Source organism: Falco rusticolus, chromosome 7 (assembly GCF_015220075.1).
Source record: "Falco rusticolus isolate bFalRus1 chromosome 7, bFalRus1.pri, whole genome shotgun sequence".
Taxonomy (NCBI): domain Eukaryota; kingdom Metazoa; phylum Chordata; class Aves; order Falconiformes; family Falconidae; genus Falco; species Falco rusticolus.
This window is the reverse complement of record NC_051193.1, coordinates 30214119-30237054: the sequence shown is the minus strand read 5'-3', so window position 1 is coordinate 30237054 and position 22936 is coordinate 30214119. Positions and strand designations below refer to the sequence as shown.

At 42.9% G+C, this 22936-nt stretch overlaps 1 protein-coding gene across 1 annotated transcript in view; it reads right to left on the bottom strand.

Annotated features, from left to right (window-relative positions):
* Window positions 1-22936, bottom strand: part of ESR2 (estrogen receptor 2) — a 91353-nt gene that overhangs the window by 65887 nt on the left and 2530 nt on the right. The window contains exon 2 of the mRNA XM_037393634.1: window positions 20353-20479. The gene's annotated coding sequence lies outside the window, so the exon portion shown is untranslated. The remainder of the gene's footprint in view (window positions 1-20352; window positions 20480-22936) is intronic.

Here is a 22936-nt window from a genome sequence, read left to right as displayed (position 1 = left end):
ACTCTAATCAGTACTACCCTATCTCTTCATGTCTCCTGCTGTTCAGAGGATGCCAGCATTATTTGTGTTGACCCACCACTCCAGCAGTAGGGAGGAGGGCAGGAGAGGTTGTGATCAGTTAAGAATTCTGTATTACAAGGAGAATGGGGGAGTTCTGGTGCCCCCAGTCCTGTCTCATGATGCAACCTCCAATGCAGAACAAAGTCCCCAGGAAGAGTCCCAGACTCCTACTGAAAAAGACTCTCCAAGCCACCATCACCTGCTCTGAAACTCCACTGAAACCTGCCTAGTGGCACTGCAACACTATCATGAAGGAATAATTACATGATATATAATAACTGATTATAATTATTACACATGGCGTTCAAGATGGTAATCACAGGAAAAGCCTGGATGATCCACATCTTGTAACTCCAGGGTAACAATACCCCAAATCCCATCACCCTGTAGATCCCTCAGCCACCCTGTGCCATCCCATAACATGCATGTGGCTGTGTGACGCCTGAACTCTCTCCCATCTCCTGGCAAAGATACATCATGAGTGTGCTGGATCCAAACAGGCTGTCATGGTTCCCTTTCATTTAGAGCATCACGTGTCCCACTGTTACAGTCAAATTGTTAACAACCATAATAGCTGTAAAACTGACACTTTTGGAATTCTAGTTCAGACACTTTTTCAGTTCTCAGACTCTTTCACTCAGTTCTCTTTACTGAGTATATAAATACTGATATTTGACTGTGACTCTACAGTGGTTACAAAGGCAGCAATTTCTTTCAGCTACTTGACATGAGCTTTCAAGGACGGAATGTGAGATGACTGCCAAGGATGATCTTTTTTTATAGATTCCTAATTCTGACTTCATCCCTTGCAAAGGTGACTCTAGTTACCATCTGGCTTTGGAGAAGCCACATCACAGAAACAAAATGATAGAAAAGGAGAAATACCTGTACTTGCAAGAGACGGAGTCACAGAATAGTTGAGGCTGGAGGGGACCTCTGGAGATCACCTAATCCAGCCCCCCTGCTCAAAGTAAGATCAGCTAGACCAGGTTGCTCAGAGCAATAGCCAGTTGGGTCTGGCCCAGTCTCCAGGGAGCCTGACTCCACAACCTGTCTGAGCAAGTTTTTCCAGTGTTTGACCACCCTCACAGTAAAAAAAGTTCTTCCTATGTTTAAGTGGAATTTCCTGTTTTTCAGTTTGTGCCCATTGCCTCTTGTCTGCTCACTGGGTACCACTTTACATCCTTCTTCCATCAGGTATTTATATGCATAGATAAGACTCCCCCTGAGCCTCTTCTTGACAATGCTAAATAATCCCAGCTCTCTCAACCTTTCCTAGTATGGCAGGTGCTCTAGTCCCTTCAGTGAATTCACTCCAGTATGTCCATGTCTCTCTTGTGCTACAATGCCCAGCACTGGCCCAGTACTCCAGATGTTGCCTCACCAGTGCTGAGGAGAGGGGAAATAGTAGTAGTCCTCCTGGCAGTAGTCCCCCCAAGGCAGCCCAGAGTGCTGTTAGCCACCCTTGCTGCAGGAGCACATTTCTGGCTTGTGGCCAGCCTGCTGTCCCCCAGGACCCCTGGGGCTTTTCCTGCAAAGCTTCTTCCCAGCCAGTTGGCCCCCAGATAGTGCATGAGTTTTTTTCCTCATCAGGTGTGGGACTTTGCATTGCCCTTTGTTGAATTTCACGACGTTGCCGTTTACCCATTTCTCCACTCTGTTAAGGTCCCTCTGAATGGCAGCACAACCATCTCCCAGTTTTTAACATCTGCAGATTTGCTGAGAGCACAGTCTATTCCATCATCCAGGTCACTAACAAAGATGTTACACAGTACTAGGCCCAGTATAGACCCTTGGAATACACCAGTAGCCACTGGTCCAGCTGGATTTTATGTCATTGTTCACAACTTTTGAGACCAGAAGTTCAGTCCTCAATCTGCTTTACAGTCTGTTTCTCTAACCTGTATTTCATCAACTTATCTATGGGGATATTATCGGAGACAGTGTCAAAAGCTTTGCTAAAGTCCAAATAAACATGCACTGCTCTCCCCTTACTCACCAAGCTTGTCATTTCATCATAGAAGACTATCAGGTTGGTCAGCCCTTTGCTCTTGATACACCCATAGAAGTCCTTCTTGTTGCCTTTCACTTCCCCAACCAAATTCAGTTCATTCCAGGTGGGCTTTGGCTTTCCTAACCCCATTTCTATATACTTAACAGTGTCTCTATATTCCTCCCAGATCACCTGTCCCTGCTTCCACCTCTTTATGTATCCTTTCTGCGTTTGAGTTTATTCAGGAGCTCCTTGTTCATCCGTGCTGGCCTCCTGCAACCTTTGCTTGATTCTCTGCACATGTGGATGGACCATTTTTGGTGATCTTTGAAAATCAGCTGGATCTCCTGAGCCTTTCTTCTTTCCAGGTTCATCTAAAACTGAGGACTTTGTTCCTGGGTTTATATCTTGCAAAGCACAATTCCCAGGTGCCAACAGGCAGAATGAACTACTTAATTCTTGCAGTAGCAGTATCATTTCTTGACATGGCTGTTAGTGTTTGTTGTGGGATCTGCCTGGCACTTAACATAAGGAATTAGATATGAATTTCCTGTGTCCTTATTTTTAAAAAATCTCCATCCATTAAAATGTTACCTTCTTCAATGTCATGCTGACAGCTCCCTTGCTCTCACATACATACATACAATGTTCTTATTGCTTGTAATACAAAATATACTGAAATAGGAAGATTGAGGTAGCTGTTTGGTGGCCATTGTGGTCTTCAGATATAACATTCCGTTATGATCTACTTAATTCAAATTTCTTATTAAGCAGCCTAGTATAGAACACCATCCTTGAGAACTAGCAGGAGAGGAATAGGAGCAATATCTGGGTTTACTTGATGTACTAAAAGTACATTTGCTTTGTGATCAACAAAAGGTCAGGAATCAATTACAAGCTGTTCAATATCTCCCTGCAAAAGCAACATGTATAGGAGTTACCTGCAGCCTTCAGGCTTTGTTCCTTGTTTTCTTGTGGGTTTTTGTTTTAGGGAAAAAAGTTGCCTCTAGATAGGCTCAGCGCAGTTAATTAAATACTGTTGAACGTGGCATGCAACAGCTTATGGAAGAAGAAAGAGCTTAAGAAAACAAATTTCACAATTAAGTACCTGGACCCAGATAGAGGAAAAAGGGTTTTACACCTTCACACAAAAACTAAACTTAGATTACTGATTGTCAGGAGTACTTTTATCAAGGAAGGATCACTCCATACATGAGCCTTTCCTTATACTTTTCCCTGGACATCAATTCTTGACCAGTATTAAAAATGAGATATTATTCTAAGCAGAATTTTGTTCTGAACTGTATATTAATTCACAGGTGTTATGAATCATAAATTATGCTTTTTATTACACTTTTTGGATGAAGGAATAGTCTGCATTTCTTAGAAGAAATAATCAGTTTGTGGAAGAAGTAGGAAGCTGTCATACTTAGTCCAGGGCTGCCCCAATCTGCAATTTTACAAATATTCAGAGATTTTGCAGTTCATAATCAAAGTTGAAATCAGGTAAGTTTTGATGGTTTGCTGCAGTACCTGTACCTGTAGTTGCAGTCACTGAGGTCCTGCCTGCACCTTAGGGTTATGTTTTTCGCTGCCCATGGCTGAAATAATATTATTTTTTTTTAAAGGACTGCACAAATGGCTACACCTCCATTTTACATGAAAAACACCTGAATTATAACTTCCCCAGAAGTATAATACTCCATCATGCTGGTTATGTTCTTTCCAGATTTTACAGTATTGCCCAACTGAGCAGAAATTGATGCCTGAATTTTCCATTGCAAAATACTTCTGGTCCAAGAAAATATTTAGGCAAATCACACAGAAAACTAAGACTGTTCTTTGTAACTCACTCCAAGTAAATGTATGATTCATTAACACATAAAAATATGTTTTGCTAGCACATATTAAAATTAGGTGCAATGGAATACCATTAAGGAAAGGATGTGATACAAGGCAAATAAGTGCTTATCAGGCAGTATTGCAGGTGCAGAATACTGCATTAATGTAGTTACATTTAGTTTCTTTTTTTCAGGCCTCATGTTATTAGCTGCTTGATAGGTGCAGTTTTCCAAAGTAAATGTACTTCTTACTAACCATTTTAGCTTTAAATTTAATATTACCTTTAAAGTATTTTTTAGTTAAAAAATAACAGTAATGTTAGCTGTAGAGTCCCTATAAGCATATGAAGGGATTTTAAAAAATCATAAAACCTTCTTCTTCTCCAGAACAATGCTGACTGGTCCTAGTGCTTGTATATGTGATATCTGCAGCTTCCTACATCTCTGCAACCAACAAGAACTCCAATGATGTGATTTCTAGCTGCTGCTCTTGTTCTCATGGAAACAGGTGTCAGAAGTAGGTACTTCAAACTAATCACCGTTTCCTTTAAAAAAAGTCCTTTAAGAAACCATGATTAGGTATAGGCATGACTGTCCTCCCTCTTCTTTTTATAAAATATCATCTTTGGTAGATATTTACCCTACCATCAATTATTTGCTATTCTCTTGCAATCACTGGAGTGAAAGCCAATGAGTTACAATTTGTGCATGTTTGCAGTGCTTGGTACAGTCTCCAGGTAACAAAGTACCAGTTCTTATCATATCTATTTTATAACTGATGTAGTATGAATCTGCTAGCACTACTGCAATTATTTTGAAATTGTAATCTATTTTAGCACATTACTAAATTCAAAATCCAGTCAGTCACTCCCAGTTATTTGCTGGCTGCTTTTTTTGATAAAGTTGACCAGTGTCATACCATAACAGAGCGTCTTTCATTATTTACTAAGTATCTGAAAGTCATTACTATTTTTGTATCAGGTCTGGCTAAGTCACAGCAGCCTTAGCCAGCCTGGTAACATCTTTCAGGAAGCACTTGCCAGTGGTAAGGCAAGCAGCTGCAGATGATCTGTGACCTTTTTGGCCGGAAAAGCAATATTGGTCTCTCAGCTTACAAAAGCTCCTAGTTTCAAAACCACATCTGCTACTCTGTGGGGTCTTTTAAAATAAACTGATCTAACAGAGGAGCCAACAGCTAGCCAGAAAGAAAACCAGTGAAATTCTGATATAAGCAATGATATACAAATGTCATCTGGGAGACTGGGGGGTTGTAATTGTCCATCTGATCTTAATGTAGCTACATACCTATTAAGAGCATGAGTAGACTGCTGAAGAGCAAAAATGAGATATGAAATATGAAATTAAATATCTGACTGTAAGTAGATTGGTGCAATACATGTAACAAGCAAGCAATCATGGCTTAGCATCAGAAACAAGAGGTATGTTACCGGAAATGCAGGACATCTAAAATAGGGAGGACACAAGCAACTTTATTCAAAGATAAAATTCTTATTTACCGTAACTAACCAGGTTTTCATGCAGACACCATTATCTCCCTACTTGCTACCACAATACCTGTCTAATCACACAATTCCACCTGACAACATGAGGATTGTAAGACCCACAGGAAAACGTCAGAAACCTAACTGTGATGAAGACAGTACTACCTAAGCAAGAAACCATCACATCTTGTTGATTACAGGTGCTAGACTTGTCTCACAGATAAAAATCTTTGCTGATACCAAAGATGGGGATACCCTTACACTGAGCAGCATCTTCCTAAACAACCTGGACAGTCAGAGAAGACAAGTACTACTAGGCTAACTGCAGTACCATCATATAAAAGATGACAGAAATTGTGTAAGTTTGCAGCAAAAAACCAGACCAGGCTGTTTATCAGATTTAGACAGAAAATACAGCCAGAACAAGATAAGTTTATTTTTTTCTCAAGCTTGGGCTAGTCCACCATGGAAACGTACAGCAAGTGAGCAATCAACAAATGATGTCATACCAGTTAATATCTCGTTCAAACTTCTCACATGCAAGTTTGTTTCTCACAAATTATGCTGTTCAGTTTAAAAGCAAATGGGAAGTATGAAGCAAGTTATCTTTTGGGTGTATATGAGGAAACAATTCCTGCCATTCATGCTGCAGCCAGGGAAAGCCTGCAATGCATGCTGTAGTGCTTTAAAAACCCTTGTTATGCCACAACAAAAATCCAGACAAGACATAATTGATAATCAGAGTTATCACTATCACGACTAGAACTAAACTCACAGAAGTCCCAACCAATGATTTTTCCCCTACTTCACCATGTGTCTGAAGAATCTATAACCCACAATGCAGCATAACAATATTTATTTTCTATATCTCAGCATGAAGGCAGTATGTTTTCACCCATAGGATTGACCATTCATTACATGCTATAAAACTGGTGGCTGTTGTACAGTGAATGCAGGACCCTGGCTCCTGCTGAAGGGGAGACCACTGTCGGTGCACTAAGCCTTAACTGCCCTGACCAGACCCATCAGGGACTTCAGTCCTCATCCACATTATGTTATATGCAAGTCTGTCTCCAGTCCACTCTCAGGCTCGGCCTCCTGGATGGGCCTCAGAGCTATGTCATAGGTGATGGACCCTGTGAATGTACATTGTAGCTTGTATCCAGCCTATCTTTGTCCCTGTCCCCTGGATGGACTTTGGACACATGTAGTAGCCCTGTCTATGGCCCTGTCTCCATTTGCTCCTGACTCCCTGTTTGGACCCTGGATCTGGTTCATCGCTTGCCTGGTCTGGTACTGTTGATGGACTGTGTTACCACCAGCCAGCTCTGCCCACCGTGTTCAGAGAGGACATGGCAATCCATCAGTGACTGTGCTGCCCAGGCTGAGGGCACCCTCAGCTCCCAGTCCACCTTCCCTTAGGAAGAAACCTGCCCTTGCTGCTCCCTGACAATTATTTTGCAACCCCCAAAATATTTAAGTCTTAATTTTCCTTCTGCCTTTATCCTCCATAACAAAACAGAAAAGAATGAATAAAATTATAGCACTTTGTTTCCTTTGTTAATAACAACAGGGGCAATACATACGAGATCATCTTACAACACAGGATCTTGCCTTCAGATAAAGCATGTACCTTGTTTTTTAGACTAGGCACAAACCAAGGGATCATAGGGACTGAACTAATTTGTAGCCAGTAGAACTGTGGCTGAAACCTAGAAGATTACAAAGACAAAAAGCTTTTGTCTTCAGCCAGACACGCTGGAGCTCAGGAGCACACAGGCACGTGCAATTCTTTCACTAGCTGTATAAGCTTTAGCTGCCTGCCTAAAAAGCGCTCTTTTTTAACCAGTGAGATAAATACACTTAGCTTTTGCAAAACAAAGCCGTAAGGCTAGCCTAACGCTGCAAAGCAGCCTTACACCATCTTTTCCCGTTTCAGTGGCCACAAAGGAGGGCTGGCATGTTTCTCTTCTCTGTTGCAAGAGCTCCCCTTCGTGTCCAACGTGTGAATAATACCAGCTTTAGCCGCAGTTTATCTGCGGTCCACGTCGGGTCCTGTCTTCCAGATTCTGGCACCAAGAGCCAGCCATACGGTCAATAAACTCAGCGTACAGCTGAGCATATTTACTACGTGCTGGAGTGAAAATGCAGTACCGAAATACTCAGGGGGAAATGGGTGAGACCTATTCCAGTTTTAGAACTGTAAGAGGATTTCTGAGGAGAAAACCAAAGGCAGGTCACATAGCAAGAAAAAACACTCTACCAAGTAAATCTTTCACCAGATTTAGTCCAGGAATGGTTTTGGTACTAATGGCAGAATACACAGCTAGATCCACAAAGGTCTTGTTGAAATTAATGAAAACTGTAAATATTCCTAAAACAGACTTGAGTGGTGGGCCTGTGCTTAATTCATAGGCTGTTGAATTCAGCCTAATATATTTCCCATTTCTTTGAATGGTACAGAGGACTCTCCAACAAAGCTGCAGGATATCTAGACTCTTCCAAGAGAGACTACTGACTATTTTACCACTTGCAGGACACTGCACTACCAAAAAAAATCTGAAAAGCCAATGGTTTGCAGGGAAAAGACTGATAGAGAACTCATACCACTTTCTACAAATAACTGGCTCCCTCCAGCTAGAATCGGGAGTGTGGAAAGGCCGCAGGCAAAATGCTGTCTGGCCTAGCGAGTTCCACTCCTGAAGCTCAGGGGGGCACGTGCTGCACTGGGAACATTGCCACTGTCTGAATGGGTTCAGCATGTGCTGTCACTGCTGCTTGTCATGAGAGGGCAGAGGAAAGGTTCAGTTCATATCCATTGCTCCCTCAGAACTAGAAGCAATAGCACTGCTTTTTTACGAAGACAGTCCTTTAGTATTATTTAAATACAGCTGCTGGGGTTTTGTGAAAAAGCACTGAGAGAACGAGCTTGTGATGTTCATTACATGCAGCTTAAAATGTTCTTTCTGCTCTATGCAGATTTTCATCTCGTGCTCACCTCCAACATTACCAGATGCAGTATCTGCTATGCCTGGTGCAGTCAGGGCCCTATGCAGAAAATCTAAAAACACATCTGAAGTGATTGCTTTTGGCTGGCCCTTGGGCTTTCAGAGGGCTCAGCCCATAAAGAACAGCATGTCTATGGACACAGCTGACAGGTAACCCAATCTAGGCCTCAGAGCAATATTAAAGAAGTTATTTGTGAAATTCAGCTTTGTACAGCACTGAGGAAAGAAGCTCTGATTTCTACTCTTGCTGTATAAAAGGCATTTACTTTGGAGTTTTACTATGGTCAAAACATTTCTCACTAAAGAAATGTCGACTAATTCTTCAGAGCTAATTAACAAGAACAGAAATTCTGTGTGTATCCAGAACAATTTGTAAAAGTTAAAAAATACTGAGCAACTTACCTTCCTCCAATTCTTTATTTGCTTTGGCCAGCTTGTTTGTTTGCTTTTTTGCCACAGGGTCAAGCACCCACATTGTGACGTTTGTACCATTGTACATTGGATATTGCATCACCTGTGATAAGAGAAGTCACTGACATAGTCAGAACAAATGACTCCCACAAACTTCAGTGGGCTGGGATTTCACATAGTGTGTACCACCACAACACCACAGCAGGAACAGCACCACACCAGGACCATAAGTGGGGTGCCAGAGCACCATGGCACCTGAAACAAAATGAGGGACTTCTTACCCTGTTACCTTGGGCAGACCCAGTTAGAATGCATCTGCTCAAGTATGGATTTTCAGTATGGGTACTCTTCATATCGCTCAATTCCTATTGTTTGTTTCTTAATCCTGCCATAAAGAAGTATTTGAGATTACTAATTCTGGGGCATGGGACATAATTTTGTGACTTCAGCACTGTAATGAGTACTGTTTTATGTCCATATCATCAGGAAAATCCCTCTTCCTCCCATCAGAAACTTTAGCTCTCACTGGGCACTTAACATGAGCGTACGTACAAAGTCTTCAGTAAATTCTAGATTTAAAAGTAATCAGGCTGGGTTGATTTTAGCCTCTTTGCTTGCTGACAGAACCTTGCCCATGAAAGAAAACAAAAGAATGCTCTGGACTTCTTAAAATACAGTGCTGAAAAAGTATGAAGTTTTACAAGAAGCAACTGATAGGAAGTTATGTTGTCCTTTTTATGCACTAATAAACTGCTCATTTATCTCTGTAAGGCTGACTCAGAAAGGCTTTCCTCTGTTTAAGGACTTGCAAGCTTCAGGTGTCTTTGTGCCTTGATGACATTCAGGGCACCTACTGAATTTAAGAATTTGAGAAGATTGCCTGTAGCTGAAAAAGCACAGAAATTACTCTCAGTTGATAGGCAAAGCTCTTGATTTATAAAACACATTATAATTTCTTGACTGGTCCAAGCATACATTCAAGCAGCACCAAGAAGAAAAGCATTCTAGGAATATTGTGGTGGCATCACCAGCTGTTCTGGTTTGGCTCACTGCTTCCTATATATGAGGCGCGCCTCAGGAAGGAGATGTGCAAGTGTTAAAAGATGAACAGAGCACAGAGTGCACAATCTAGCACGAAGAATTAGTTCAAGGGGGCAACAGCTACGATAAGGGGGAAAAAGCAACAATAGTAAGGTAGCTGTGAGGGTGGCTAAACACTGAAATAGGTTGCCCGGAGAGGTTATGGACTCTGCATCCTTGGGGCTCTTCAAAACCCAACTGGACATGGTCCTGAGCAAACTGATCTAGCTGACCCTACTTGAGTAGAACCGTTTGACCAGATGTTCTCAAGAGGTTCCTTCCATCCTCAACTATTGGCACAACAGCAGAGAGAACAACTGGACCCAGCAGCCAGGGCTAGCATTAGCAAAAAGGCATTAGCAAAGCCTGCTAAAATAAGGTCAGGGACCACTGTTAGATGATGACAGAAATGTCTCAGATGCTCTCAATCCATGCTTTCGGCAATACACTGTTTCTGAAGGGACCATCAATGCAATCAAATTCCTAATATGTAACAGCCAACTCTGCATAAGAAGTGCTAAGAGCTCCCAAGTTCACCCTGTCTTCCTTAGGAAGTATCAAGGAGGCATCGACACTTGAACCATGCCCACATTTTCTAATTTCTTCACACATGAAGGCACTCCCCTTCAGACTTTACCAACAGCACAGCTATAGGGGTCACTGCAGGAACAGCACCAGTTCACGATTGTATTTTTGTCCTCCCAGCCTTGAGTATTCTGACTGATTAATGAAGGAGCATGTAGTAGGTAGCTGGGAGATCTGTTCCCATGAAAACCTGGAAAGTAGTCCAGCTAACAAGGCTGTAAACACCTTACGTTTTAGATTAAAGAAAGCCCAATGCCAAAGGTGGCAGTTATTAGAGCAGATTGTCCTCAATCTACCATTAACCCAGAGTACAGTCATCACTGAGTCAGCGGAAGGGCATGTTCTCTTCAGTGTCACCTTTTGCAAGAATTAGTATAATGCAACCCAAAAGCTGAGGAAAAATACTTCCTTTTTTCTCTTGGTTCCGTTTTGAAGTGTCACTGCAAAAAGTGCTTTCCCTAAATGTCTCCCAGTTTGTATGAATTTTCTTCTTTCTTCCCCCACCACAACTTTCTTGGCTCCAAGGATGGAGCAAAGCCTGGATATCAAAAGTGGCCATTTCCCTCCAGCCTTTTTGTTCTTCCAATCCAAAAATGACTATAAAGAAATTTATGCATTTGTTATGCCCGTTTTACACAGTTACTGGGACCTCAAGATGTGGAGGACCGAAATAGGTTAGGCAGAGGTGCAAGAAATTATGTATTTGGATAGGAAGGAGGGGCACTCATCCTAATGCCTTGAACCCATGGGTTGAACACTGGCTTTGCCCACTGGGAACACTGATCCACCCATGAGGATGTCCGCAGTTAGATTACATACATATATTTGACTGCATCCCGCTGCACAAATACAGAAAACTGGTGTCTCTTTGCAGGAAATCTTGCTGCCATGAGTACAATAACACAGTCACACACGGTACCTTTTTCCTGACTGTGTGTGCTACATCTGCAGCGATTGGCACAAGAGACCATGAGCTTGGAGGTATGGTATGGACCTGTGCACCGCTGTTGACTCACTCTAGGTCAGCCAGCCTATTCAGTTTTAAGCCCAAATTCATCTTTCAGTCAAACTGCCTGGTTACATGTCCAAGCTCAGAAGCATGTTTATGTCGTGGTGAGATTTGGGACAGTTAGAAGGGAAGTCTGAGCTTGTCCAGATACTCAGCACAGGCTCTGCCCCATCTACCCTGCAGTGCTGTTTGGCAGGACACCAAACACCAGCTGCCCACCAGAGTCCTCCATCCCCTGCTTCCCAGGGCCTTCAAGAGATGCCATAAGGCCAATGGCAAGCAGATAACTTGGACAGGCTCCTTCATAGAAGTCCTCTGTTACAACATGACATAAATCTTCCAAGTCTAAGCCTGCATAATCTGTAAGAGGGGTACTGGTGGGAAACAGCCAGGACAAAAACCAAGCTCTATATCCCAACTGCTGTTCCTGCTCCATGAGCAGTGCTGGGGCAATTGAAAATGGCAGATCACAGAGACTAAAGGGAAGTGTTTGTAAGCAACTCAGCTAGTAAGATGGATGTTCATCCCCTTGTAACAATCCCACTTGAATAAGATACAATAAATATTACACTAAGAGCTACCAGCATCAGTTGTTACATTTAAAAGGGAATGTGAAATGCTGCGCACTGTGCAGCAAGGTGGGGAAGGAGCTGTAACTGCTGAGATACAAGCCAAGGGTAATGCTGGTGTACACGCAGCTCCCCATGCCCAGACTCACACCTGCAACCACACAGACCTATGACCTCTCAGGATTCACACCTCTGTTCCATCCTACAGCTTCCCCATATGCAGCAAGAGAATCTGTGTTACCTACCGTATGGTGGTTTTCATTTCAGCAGCCACAGAAAAAGCCGTTCCCCTGAGAGGCTGCCCTCAGAGCCCACCACTCCTCCCTTCCCTCTCAGTGCCAGCTATGACACGTGCCTGTCCACCTTGCCAGACCCCACTGTTTCACCTTCAGAAACCATGTATCTTAGTTTCCTTCAGTTTTCCAGTAAGGTCTATCTATGAGAAACATTGACGTTAAACTAAAGAAAGATCTGGTTTGTACAACTGGATCATGAGTACATGTGCCACAGTATTCTCTTTCAGGCAAAAACGAGTCCACTTACAAATGGCACCTGGAAGCGAAGGGGGAAAGCTACAGCACAGTGGACCTTGGCATTCAACTTACATCAACTGAAAGAGACACAGCAAGTATAGAATTTAAAAGCACCCAAAATATATATTTTCCTGTGTTTCTTGACAGATTGGTCAACTCAATTCCAGCATAAAGTAATTTTTGGCTTGAATTTATGGTTCTTTATCTGCAGCTGTGGGAGACAGCAATGCCACAGGAGAGGAGAGGTTGCTGCCAGGTGCACAGAGACAGCTTTCCCCTACTCCCAGTTATCCAGCCAGGATGTACAGCAGTAACACAGTTGCATATGCTGAATTTAAAAGGCTTCACCCTGCTATTGGGGGAAATAAAAAGTTCTTTATATAAAATCAATTGAAATATTGTGCTGGGTTTGGCTGCGGTAGAGTTAATCTTCTTCAGAGTAGCTAGTATGGGCTATGTTTTGGATTTGTGATGGAAACTGTGGATAATACAGGGATGTTTTAGTTGTTGCTGAGTAGTGCTTAGACAGAGTCAAGGCCTTTTCTCCTTCTCACCCCACCCAACCAGCAAGCAGGCTGGGGGTGTAGAAGAAACTGGGAAGAGACACAGCCAGGACAGCTGACCCCAACTGCCTCAAGGGATATTCCATACCGTATGGCGTTACGCTTAGCAATATAAAGCTGGGGGAAGAAGAAGAAAGGGGAAGATGTTTGGAGTTGGGTTATTTTGTCTTCCCAAGTAACCATTACGTGTGATGGAGCCCTGCTGTCCTGGAGATGGCTGAACACCTGCCTGCTGATGGGAAGTGGTGAATGAATTCCTTGTTTTGCTTTGCTTATGTGTGGGGTTTTGCTTTACCTATTAAACTGTCTCTATCTCAGCCCACAAATTTTCTCACTTTTCTCTTGCAATTCTCTCCCCTATCCCATCCTGTCGTGGTTTAACTGCAACCAACTACCACGCAGCCCTCTCACTCACTCCCCTCTAGCCCCCTGTGGGATGGGGAGGAGAATCAGAAAAAGGTAAAACTTATGGGTTGAAATAAGAACCGTTTAATAACTGAAATAAAGTAAAATGTAATAACAATACTAATGAAAAGGGAGATAAAACAAAAGAGAGGAATAAAACCCAAGATAGATGAGTGATGCACAATACAGCTACCCACCCCGCACTGACCAATGCTCAGCCAGTCCCTGCACAGTGATCAGCAGGCCCCAGCTGACCCCCTCATTTATATACTGAGTGTGACGGTCCATGGTATGGAATATCCCTTTGGCTGGTTCGGGTCAGCTGTCCTGGCTCTGCTCCCTCCCAGCTTCTCGTGCCCCTGCTCACTGGCAAAGCGTGGGAAACTGAAAAGTCCTAGACTTAAGGTAAGCATGACTTAGCAACAACTAAAACATCAGTGTGTGATCAACATTATTCTCATACTAAATCCAAACTACAGCACTGTACCAGCTACTAGGAAGAAAATTATTTGAGCCAAAACCAGGACAAATATTTATGTTAATAATGCCATTGACAGCATCCTTTTTCAACAAAATCTAAGGCCTTGGTCTGGATAAGGATGGTGGTTTCTTTTTATAGGATAATCAATTATTATTTTTTATCCCTTTCACTCTTAAAAATACCATTAATTTTGCTGATGTCAGTGATGATGATGAACAACAACTGAAGAGAAGTCCACTGGTAAAGGGATGTAGACATGCCTGACACACAAATTTCCTGAACTAACAGCCATAGAATTAACCTTACTGATTCTAACAGCACTTGGATCTGGCAAGGCAAGAATTACTTGAGAGGTATTTTGCCCAAAATATATTAAAAAGTGCTTTCCCAAACTAGAAAAGTATTCCTTCATGTGGGAAAATCACCTTGAGGGGGGGATTTAGAAAAAAAATTGGGTCCTAACAGAAGCATAGTATTACAGAAAGCTTTTTAGGGTAAAATACAGCTATCGCCTTCAGGACGGTTGGCATGCATGAAATCTCCATCACCACAGTTCCCTAAAGCCACACAACCTGCTATCCTGGAGGAGCAGTGGAGGGTGGAGCGGAGTGCAGACACTGCGGCCAGGCTCTGCTGTACTCCCTGCAGGACTGGGAACACGATGGTACCATACAGCCAATAAGCTGCACAACGGCTGTAAAATATATGAGATGATGTCTGTTGCTGGGCCAACAACTGTGGCAAAGACCAAGCACAAGCCTCATTATCTGCAAGAGGTCAGGAACTAGGCCTGCTCAGCACTTCAAAGCCTTCTGACTATTACGTGCTAACTGCTAAAAGAAAACAAACAGCTGAAAAGATAAAATTCAAGGATGCTAGGGTAAAATAATTGTGGTAGTGGGAGATCGCAACCTCCTATTCAAATGGCCCCCCCAAAGAGAGTGAATCCCCCACTCGCGGAGCATGCGCAGTAAATTTAGAATGAACTGTATCTTTAAATGAAAGCAAGACAACTTTGCACCAATCATAATAAAGGAATGTATGACTAGGGTCACCCAAGCTCCACCTGAGAGTAAGAGGAGTATAAAAAGTGAATGAATGAGGGGACCAGGGAGAAGACACCACTGAGAACAAGTTAAGGGAAGATACCACCCGAGACTGACTCCTGGGATCAGCTGAGCCTTTCTTCTCCCCCACTTGGGATGCCTTGGGTGAGACTCAAACACAGTGCTTCTTCGGGAGACTTAGAAATATCTCTAGAGCAGGGGTCCTCAAACTTTTTAACCAGGGGGCCAGCACGCGGATTAAGTGGCAGGAAGTCATCTGTGGGGTATCCCCCCACAACTCCTGGCAGGGTGGGGGGCAGGGGGTTTCTGTAAATACCGAGGGCCGGATTGAGGACCCTGGGGGGCCATATCCGGCCCGTGGGCCGCAGTTTGAGGACCCCTGCTCTAGAGAGTCATTTTTAATATTTGTAGCCAGGCTGTATAGTTTATAACTTTTCCTCAGGTTTTATACTTTCTAACATTTTATTTGCATGTGCCCTTTGCAGACAGTCACTATCACCAGCGATCCAAAAACCTGTATATCTGTTGCACTAATAAAACTGCACTGGTAAGTAGCTGGTCATTGCAGTTTCTCATTGAACGTGACCATCCCCTCAAGTGTGGCCATGCTAGCTCATGAGCATGACCGGACCGGCAGTGCAGACTGTTATCAGTGTATCCGAACCCGTGGTAGTTTAATATATATATTGTGACTGGACTGATAGTGGTAAATTGGACATCACTTAGAATTTAAACCTAGCCACACCTAACCTCCCACCTCGGTGAGCAGAGTTGGAAGGTGGGGGGAGGGTATTTTCTGCTAAGTTACTCCATCCCCTTTAACGCAACACTTCACAAACAACAAAAACACAGCCACTGCTGTCCCATCTGACACATTCTGGACTCCTTCCTGCAGAGCTGTGTACCTCCACAGAAAGCAAGAGGTGGAACAGTCCTGATACTGCAGCCACACCTGGGAAGGTGAAATGGGAGCACAAACCACCCCACAGCAGGGCCACAACAACAGATGGGTGAAGCAGCAAAGGTTTCTTTCTTTCTCTCCATCCTCAAGGCCTGATCCTTTGAATTCAAAGCCATTTCTGAGCATTTAGCCTCACTGTGGATACAGGCTGTGTGCAGCACTCTGGCATGTTGATTTTTTCCAAGGCTGAGCTAAAGAAAAATAAATTTTCTTTGGAGTCCTAAGTCTTAGCATGCATTGTGCATCCCCACTGTACAGAAACACTACCTAGTAACCACATCTCAAATTGAACTGCCATAAACTTGCCATTAATCTGAATATTCAACCAGGAAATCTCCTCTCATAAGAAACTGTTAATAAGCAAATTTGGGAACAGGCTCATATTTATGTCATCAAGCACTTAGTTTTACATCTGCTTTAAAACATCACCTGAAAGCATACCAAAAATTTACATTTACTGATTTTCCATAAACTATTTCCTTCATATTCAAAGTTCTCCTAGTTCCAGCTGGGAGCAAGTCTATGTGTATACATGCTGTCATTGATATGTATATTTGTGGTATACAGAGTTCAGACTCTTTCAATCACCAATACCAGGTTAACAGATCAAAAGCATAAAGTAAGGTGGGGAACCAAAATAAATAATTGCTCCTCCTCTCTTGCCTGTGTGTAAGCTGGTGATATCTGAACCTCTCCCTGGAATACATGAAGACAGCTGAATACTGATCAGTAACTAAAGAACTGTTACACTCTTCTCTTTGAAAAAAATTTCACTGATTTATTTGCCTATGTGTCACTATTTTCCAATCAGTGAATACAAGACAAGTCTTCAGGCTTTAGAAATCACCCCTCATGTGAAGCTGTAATGCTTCTCTGTCATGAGCACTCACGCTTGCGATGCCTGGGTGAAGGGCACCTTCTCGAGTGAAGGACATCATGTGTACTGTCTCAAAATCAGACTTCTTTAAAGAAAAAATCCAAATTGCCATGGAATCCTGTGTGAAAATGTTTCTGCTTAAAATGTCAAGGCACCCCTCTTCAGATCCCAGGACAGCCAGGAAAACAGCTTCTCAACAGTCGTACACACATCTCCACCTGGGACAGGGTAATCCTGGTTATACGTACAAACTGGGAGGGCACAGGCAGGGGAGCAGCCCCATGGAAAGAGAACTGGGCATCTGGGTTGATGGCATGTTGAATATGAGTCAACAGCATGCCCTGGTAGCCAAAAGGGCCAGCCTTGTCCTGGGGTGCATCAAGCACAGCTTAGCAAGCTGGTCAAGGGAGGTGATTGTCCCCCTCTACACCACACTGGTGCTGGCTCACTTCGAATATTGTGTGCAGTTTTGTGCACCTCAATAGGAGAAGGACATAAACTATTACAGTGTGTTGAGAGAAGGGCAACCACAATGGTAAAAGGTCTCAAGAGCAAGACTTACAAGGGGCTGCTGAGGTCACTTGGTTTGTTCAGCTTGGAGAAGAGAAGGCTGAGGGGCTAACCTCATCACAGCCTACAGCTTCCTCAAGGTGGGCAACAGAGGGGGAGCTGCTGATCTCCTCTCTCTGGTGACCAGCAATAGGACACAAGGGAATGGAATGAAGCTGCATCAGGGGAAGTTCACAATGGACATTAGGAAAAAGTTCAGGGTGGTTAGTCACAGGAACAAGCTCCCCACAGCACCAAGCCTGTCAGAGTTCACTGTGATTTAGTGTTAGGTAGTCCTGTGAGGGGCAGGGAGGTGGGCTTGACAATTCTTACGGGTCCCCTCCAACCTGAGATGTCCTATGATTCTACTCTACGAAAGTCACATGGGCTGCCCGTAGCACAAAACCTCCATTATCCTGTAACTGGTAAAAATGATAGAAAGTGAAAGGAACCAGGAATAAAAAACTGCCCATGAAGGTGGAAAGTATTTGTTCCATCCACCAGATCCTTTCACAAAGCTGCAGGAATGCTACTGAATCCTCAAAGGAAAAGGGAAGGAAGACTCAGGCCTCAAATGTGTTTCTGTGGCAGCAGCTCTGACTGTACTGCTTATCTTGTCCTAGAGGGCCAATGCGTACACTAGCATCAATGTTATAATGCAAAAAAGGCCTTAGGGCCAAATCTTTTGTATGTCTTATTGACTTGCTGCTACAGCATCTTCTTTGCTGACCCTGTATGACTCGTACTGAGACTCAGTCTCCTTCAGAATCTGCCTACCGGTCCTTACACTGCTGTGGCAGGCACAAGAGACACCAATAACATCACAGCTTGGCACAGCTCCTCTTGGAAGGATTATTCTTTTTCTTCTCCAGGCTTCTAGGCTGTTAAGAGGAATCACAGGCCAACCCTACTGAATTCAGCATCTTCGTGGTCCACACCAAGTCTACAGGCTCTGAATCTTCCTGTGGTCCAGGCAAGCATCAGTCACTGTCTCTTCCCTAGGCCCAGTTTGTCAGCACAGGCTTATCATGGCTTGCACTGCAAAGCATTGGGGCTGCAGAGCAAAACTATTCCATGTGCAAGCACAGCAACTGCACCAGGGTGCACACGCTAGAGATGCTAAAACGCTTAGCTTCAGAACGATGGCTGGAGGGGACCAGAAGGGCCCTTAATGCGCTTTTTGTCACCTACGGCTGACACAGGTCATAGGACAAAAATCCTGCCTTGCTGGGTTATTTAAAGCTCTCAGAGATAGCAGCAAAGGACAGACCATTTCACAGCACAGATTTTCTCATCAGATCTCAAGCTGGTTTATGAATCAGAAAGCTCAAAGAGAGTTCACAGTAGTAGACATGACAAGCCTTGCTGTTCTTTTGAGAAATCTTTCTCCCAGAGATGCACAGGACAGACACTAGAGCTCTGCACAACTTGTGAGGTTAATTCATTTACTGCTCTTCTCTGATGCAGCTGAGCATGCAGGAGCAGACACACTGCACAGCTTCAGGGCAAACATTAGCAATGTGTCCTGAATCTGGTGCCTCCACCAGACTCTGCCTCGTTTATAAATGGAGCAGTTCTTGTTTTAAATACCAGACAAATCACACAGCTCCTAGGGAAAAGGAAAAGGCAGAAATGTGATCGCTCCAACTAGAAGCCGACAAACTTTTGGGATACAAAGGTTTGTAATATAAGGCATATAAACTGGGAAATATACACACAAATATATAGGTACATATATAAATGAGTGTGGAACAAGCTTACAGTGAGCTTGCTTATATGTTCATACTGCTCAGAGTCAAAAAGAATGAGATACTTAAATAGTCTGTGCATCACCACTTTTTAACTCCTTTCAAGCTGTGCTCACAAGAAGCTGAAAATCAGCTCCAATACTTAAATCAGGAGACCTTCAAGGAAAGAAATTTTTTTTTGTTTCATGTATGTGTGGGCATGTGCTCATATGAACAGCACATCACAGATGTCTGCTTTTCCAGAGCAGTTAAGTTAGGCTTCTTCCTCCTTCAATTTACTCCTCCTTTCTAATTACAAACACCAATCATCAAACATGGGCAATGGGGGATAAATACGGATTTTTATTTTTAATGCTAAGAAATCAAAGTATAGTTATGAACAACCCCAAGAGGGAGATTATGAAGCACAGTGGGTAAATATATCCATGTTTCAGAGACAGAAAAAAATATGCACACACCAAATAAAGGAAAAAAATCCTCCACTATAGTATGCGAAGGTACCTTATCAATACTGTTTCCATTAAAACTAACCAACAGATTCACATGGACAAGAGGTGTTATGCTAAAGAGGAAGCACACAAAGATCCTGTGTGTTGAGAAAAATTGAGACATTTTATATATCATAAGGAAATTATCTGTGTCTCTCATGAACCTCTGAGAACAGGAGGCATGTGGCTTCAAATCATTCTGTTTGCACCTAACTTTACCCTGTTTCTCCCCCACTTCCATTATCATGTTTGTCTTAGAAATTCTTTCAGCTGTAAATGGTTGGAGACCAGGAATGTAACCTATTTTGCCCTATTCCTACAGTCTTCCTTACACATCTGCAGCTAGCCACTATTAGAGCCATGATCCTGAGCCGGGACAACCTTCTGTCTGATCTGGTATAGACAGTCCTATGATCTAGAGACAATTACATAGAAAGAAATAAACGTATTGGAATCAGGAATGCCATCAGTAAAAGCACATTGAAGGTACAACTTCTTAAGCCTGCTTCATATTATGAACTGTGTGCATACATCATCAAACACTGCTCAGTATTCCAAACTGGACATTAAAACACGCATGAAGACTGTATCACCCAAGTCTGAACTGTAAAACTCCATTTACCTGTTTTTAACTCCAAATACGCCACTTGCTGGAATTGTAGTCTGTGTCTGGTTTCATGCCAGCCTTGGACTTCTCCTACCATAGACTTCACAGGATCTTTTCATCCTCCTCTGGTTTCTGCAGGACACTGCAAAAGAAGGATTTGCTTGGTTGAGAGAGCACCCTATGAAGGTACTTGCAGAGACGGCACAGAACTAGTGACGCAAACTTGCTCTGCCAAGGATATCCTTGCTTGGGCTCAGAGAATTATCCAAGAGGCTGTGTGGATTAAACTGCAATGGAAAAAATCTGTCTTCTGGACATTCTCCTACCTGCAGCCCTGAAACTCACCCTTCTCCCTGACTATCTCTGCCGGTGTCAGCGTGTGCAACTTCCTATGCAGTTAGAAAGGTGGAACTGGTATAATGGGTATGTCTATAGAAAAATTGGAAATATATTTTTTATATTCTTCTAGTAAAATTTAGCAGTTGGAAAAAAAGGGGGAAAGTCCTATGTAGCCAGAAGCCATTAACTAAAAATTATTAGCCAAGGAGAATTAGGAGGAGGTAGAAATGACAAGCTAGTTAATCATAGCTCCACTGCTTATGTCTGTATTTTTCTTTAGGCAATCAATTAATCCTTTCTCAGCTACCTTATCTGGAAAATGGGGCAATACACTACTCACAAGCATGCTGGGAGAGTGGATTAGGCTGTTGTTTTATTGCAGGGAGTGCCACAACATGCTGTAGAAGTATTAGGAATGGTTATTATGTGAGAGAGAGGACTACTTAGAAAACGGTTTCTTTGCTCTGAATTATCTCTTAACATCAAAGAGTCAGGACAACCTGGGGCCCATAATTATCATTCACTCTTGCACTGTTTACAGTGGAATCAAGCGTGACACAAAATTCTTCAAGCTGTTAACAAGACATCTTTTTTCTGCAGGATCCCTAGGAGGTCAATGAGAAGTGTCGGAAGATTTCTGAGTGAAGGTAAGGTGACGTACCTAAAGCAAGTTAGCTAAAAGAGCAACAAGAAAAGCAGCCAATGGAAAATGCACTCAAGTATGCATTTTGTGTCACTGGCACAGTAATGCAAGTAGAAGTCTGGAGATAGTCTGAGCTGGTTGTTGCTGTCCTTAGAGTGATAGATAAACCATGGTCAACACAAACCCCCTGCACAGTAGGCAAGTGAATGGCAAGCTTGAGACAGGGGTCAGAAAAGCACTTCAGAGGCCTGCTTGTTACCGCCACTCTGTTGGACACAACCAGCTTTACCTCCCTGCCAGAAAAACCTGTGATGAAAGTACCCTTCACTTGCTTTATAGAAAATTAGTTCATTGTAGTCAAAACTGCTCTCAGAAGCGATTTGATTAACCTGTCTGCCTTTGCACTGAAATGGATGAGGAGCACTCCAAGTCCCTCTTCTGCTAGTTCAGGCACTGGACCAGGAACCCTGAGGAGAAGGTCAGAGAGCAAATACAATCTTAACCCAGGACAGATACATCTGCAGTGACTATGCAACAGCCCGCTGCATCACCAACTTGTTATTTCTGTGACATGTCTAAAATGAATAGGGCACACAAGACAGCTACACAGATTAGGGGTTAACTACACTTGGGAGACACTTTATGACGGAACAAATGTTAGCTCATGCTATTGACTATTACATTAACACAGCTTAGCTATAAGGGCTATTTCAAAGCATGTACACTGAGGTCAACCTCAAGCCTTACATCAAAATTCAGTCATCTTCTCATCAAAAGGAGAGTTCACCAATAGCATGTATTTAAATGTGTCACTGTTACCCCATTACAAAGTTGCATTCTCCATCACGGTAGGTAAGGTACATTCTAGAGCAACCACATTCACTTAACCAGTCCTGCTTTGTTCAGCAGGACATTTCTCTAAGCAGGAAAGGTTCCCTGTAAGCCTTTGAAGAATCAGTCTAATACCGTTTTTCTGACATGCTCCCACAAACAGGCTTTCTCAAAATCTCTTTTCTGACCAAGGTTTAAGCTAATCTTACTTTTATGTTCCTCCTCCTTAACTGGAGACAATGTCCTATCCTAACTGTCCCACTCTGGGGTGAAACAAAGCCTAATGTTTCTCCTTAGTTTGATGATTCAGTTTCTCATAACAAATTCCAGATTTTGGGGCCCTGTGCTATCAGAGGCACAGCCATTGGCTCACCAACAACAATGAAAGTCTTTCTGGCATGCATTTTGCAGCCTTCGTGGCTTTTTTAAAGAGTAACCTCCATGACTTTTGACATGTTGGGTAAGAGGGGGTGGATGCAAAGGTAAACAATCAAACTGTGGGAGCTGCCAAATCAAACCCAGGGATGCCTGGCAGGGAGGTGAGTGAGGCAGAACAACTGTTCTGGGGCAATACTCAGGAGCAGAGAGATCTCTCTTACTCTGAGGCTTCAGCCCATCCTGAAGTAACTGATCCATTAGAAAATAAGTTTGCTTTGGTACAAAAAAGACTATGTTCTGTCTGTTCTTATCATGGTATTAGGGGTTTTTTTCCTCATTCTTTTGCATTAATATGATCAAAAGAATTGTACTGGAAGCATAAAACATTGATCATTGCTGCAAACTTTG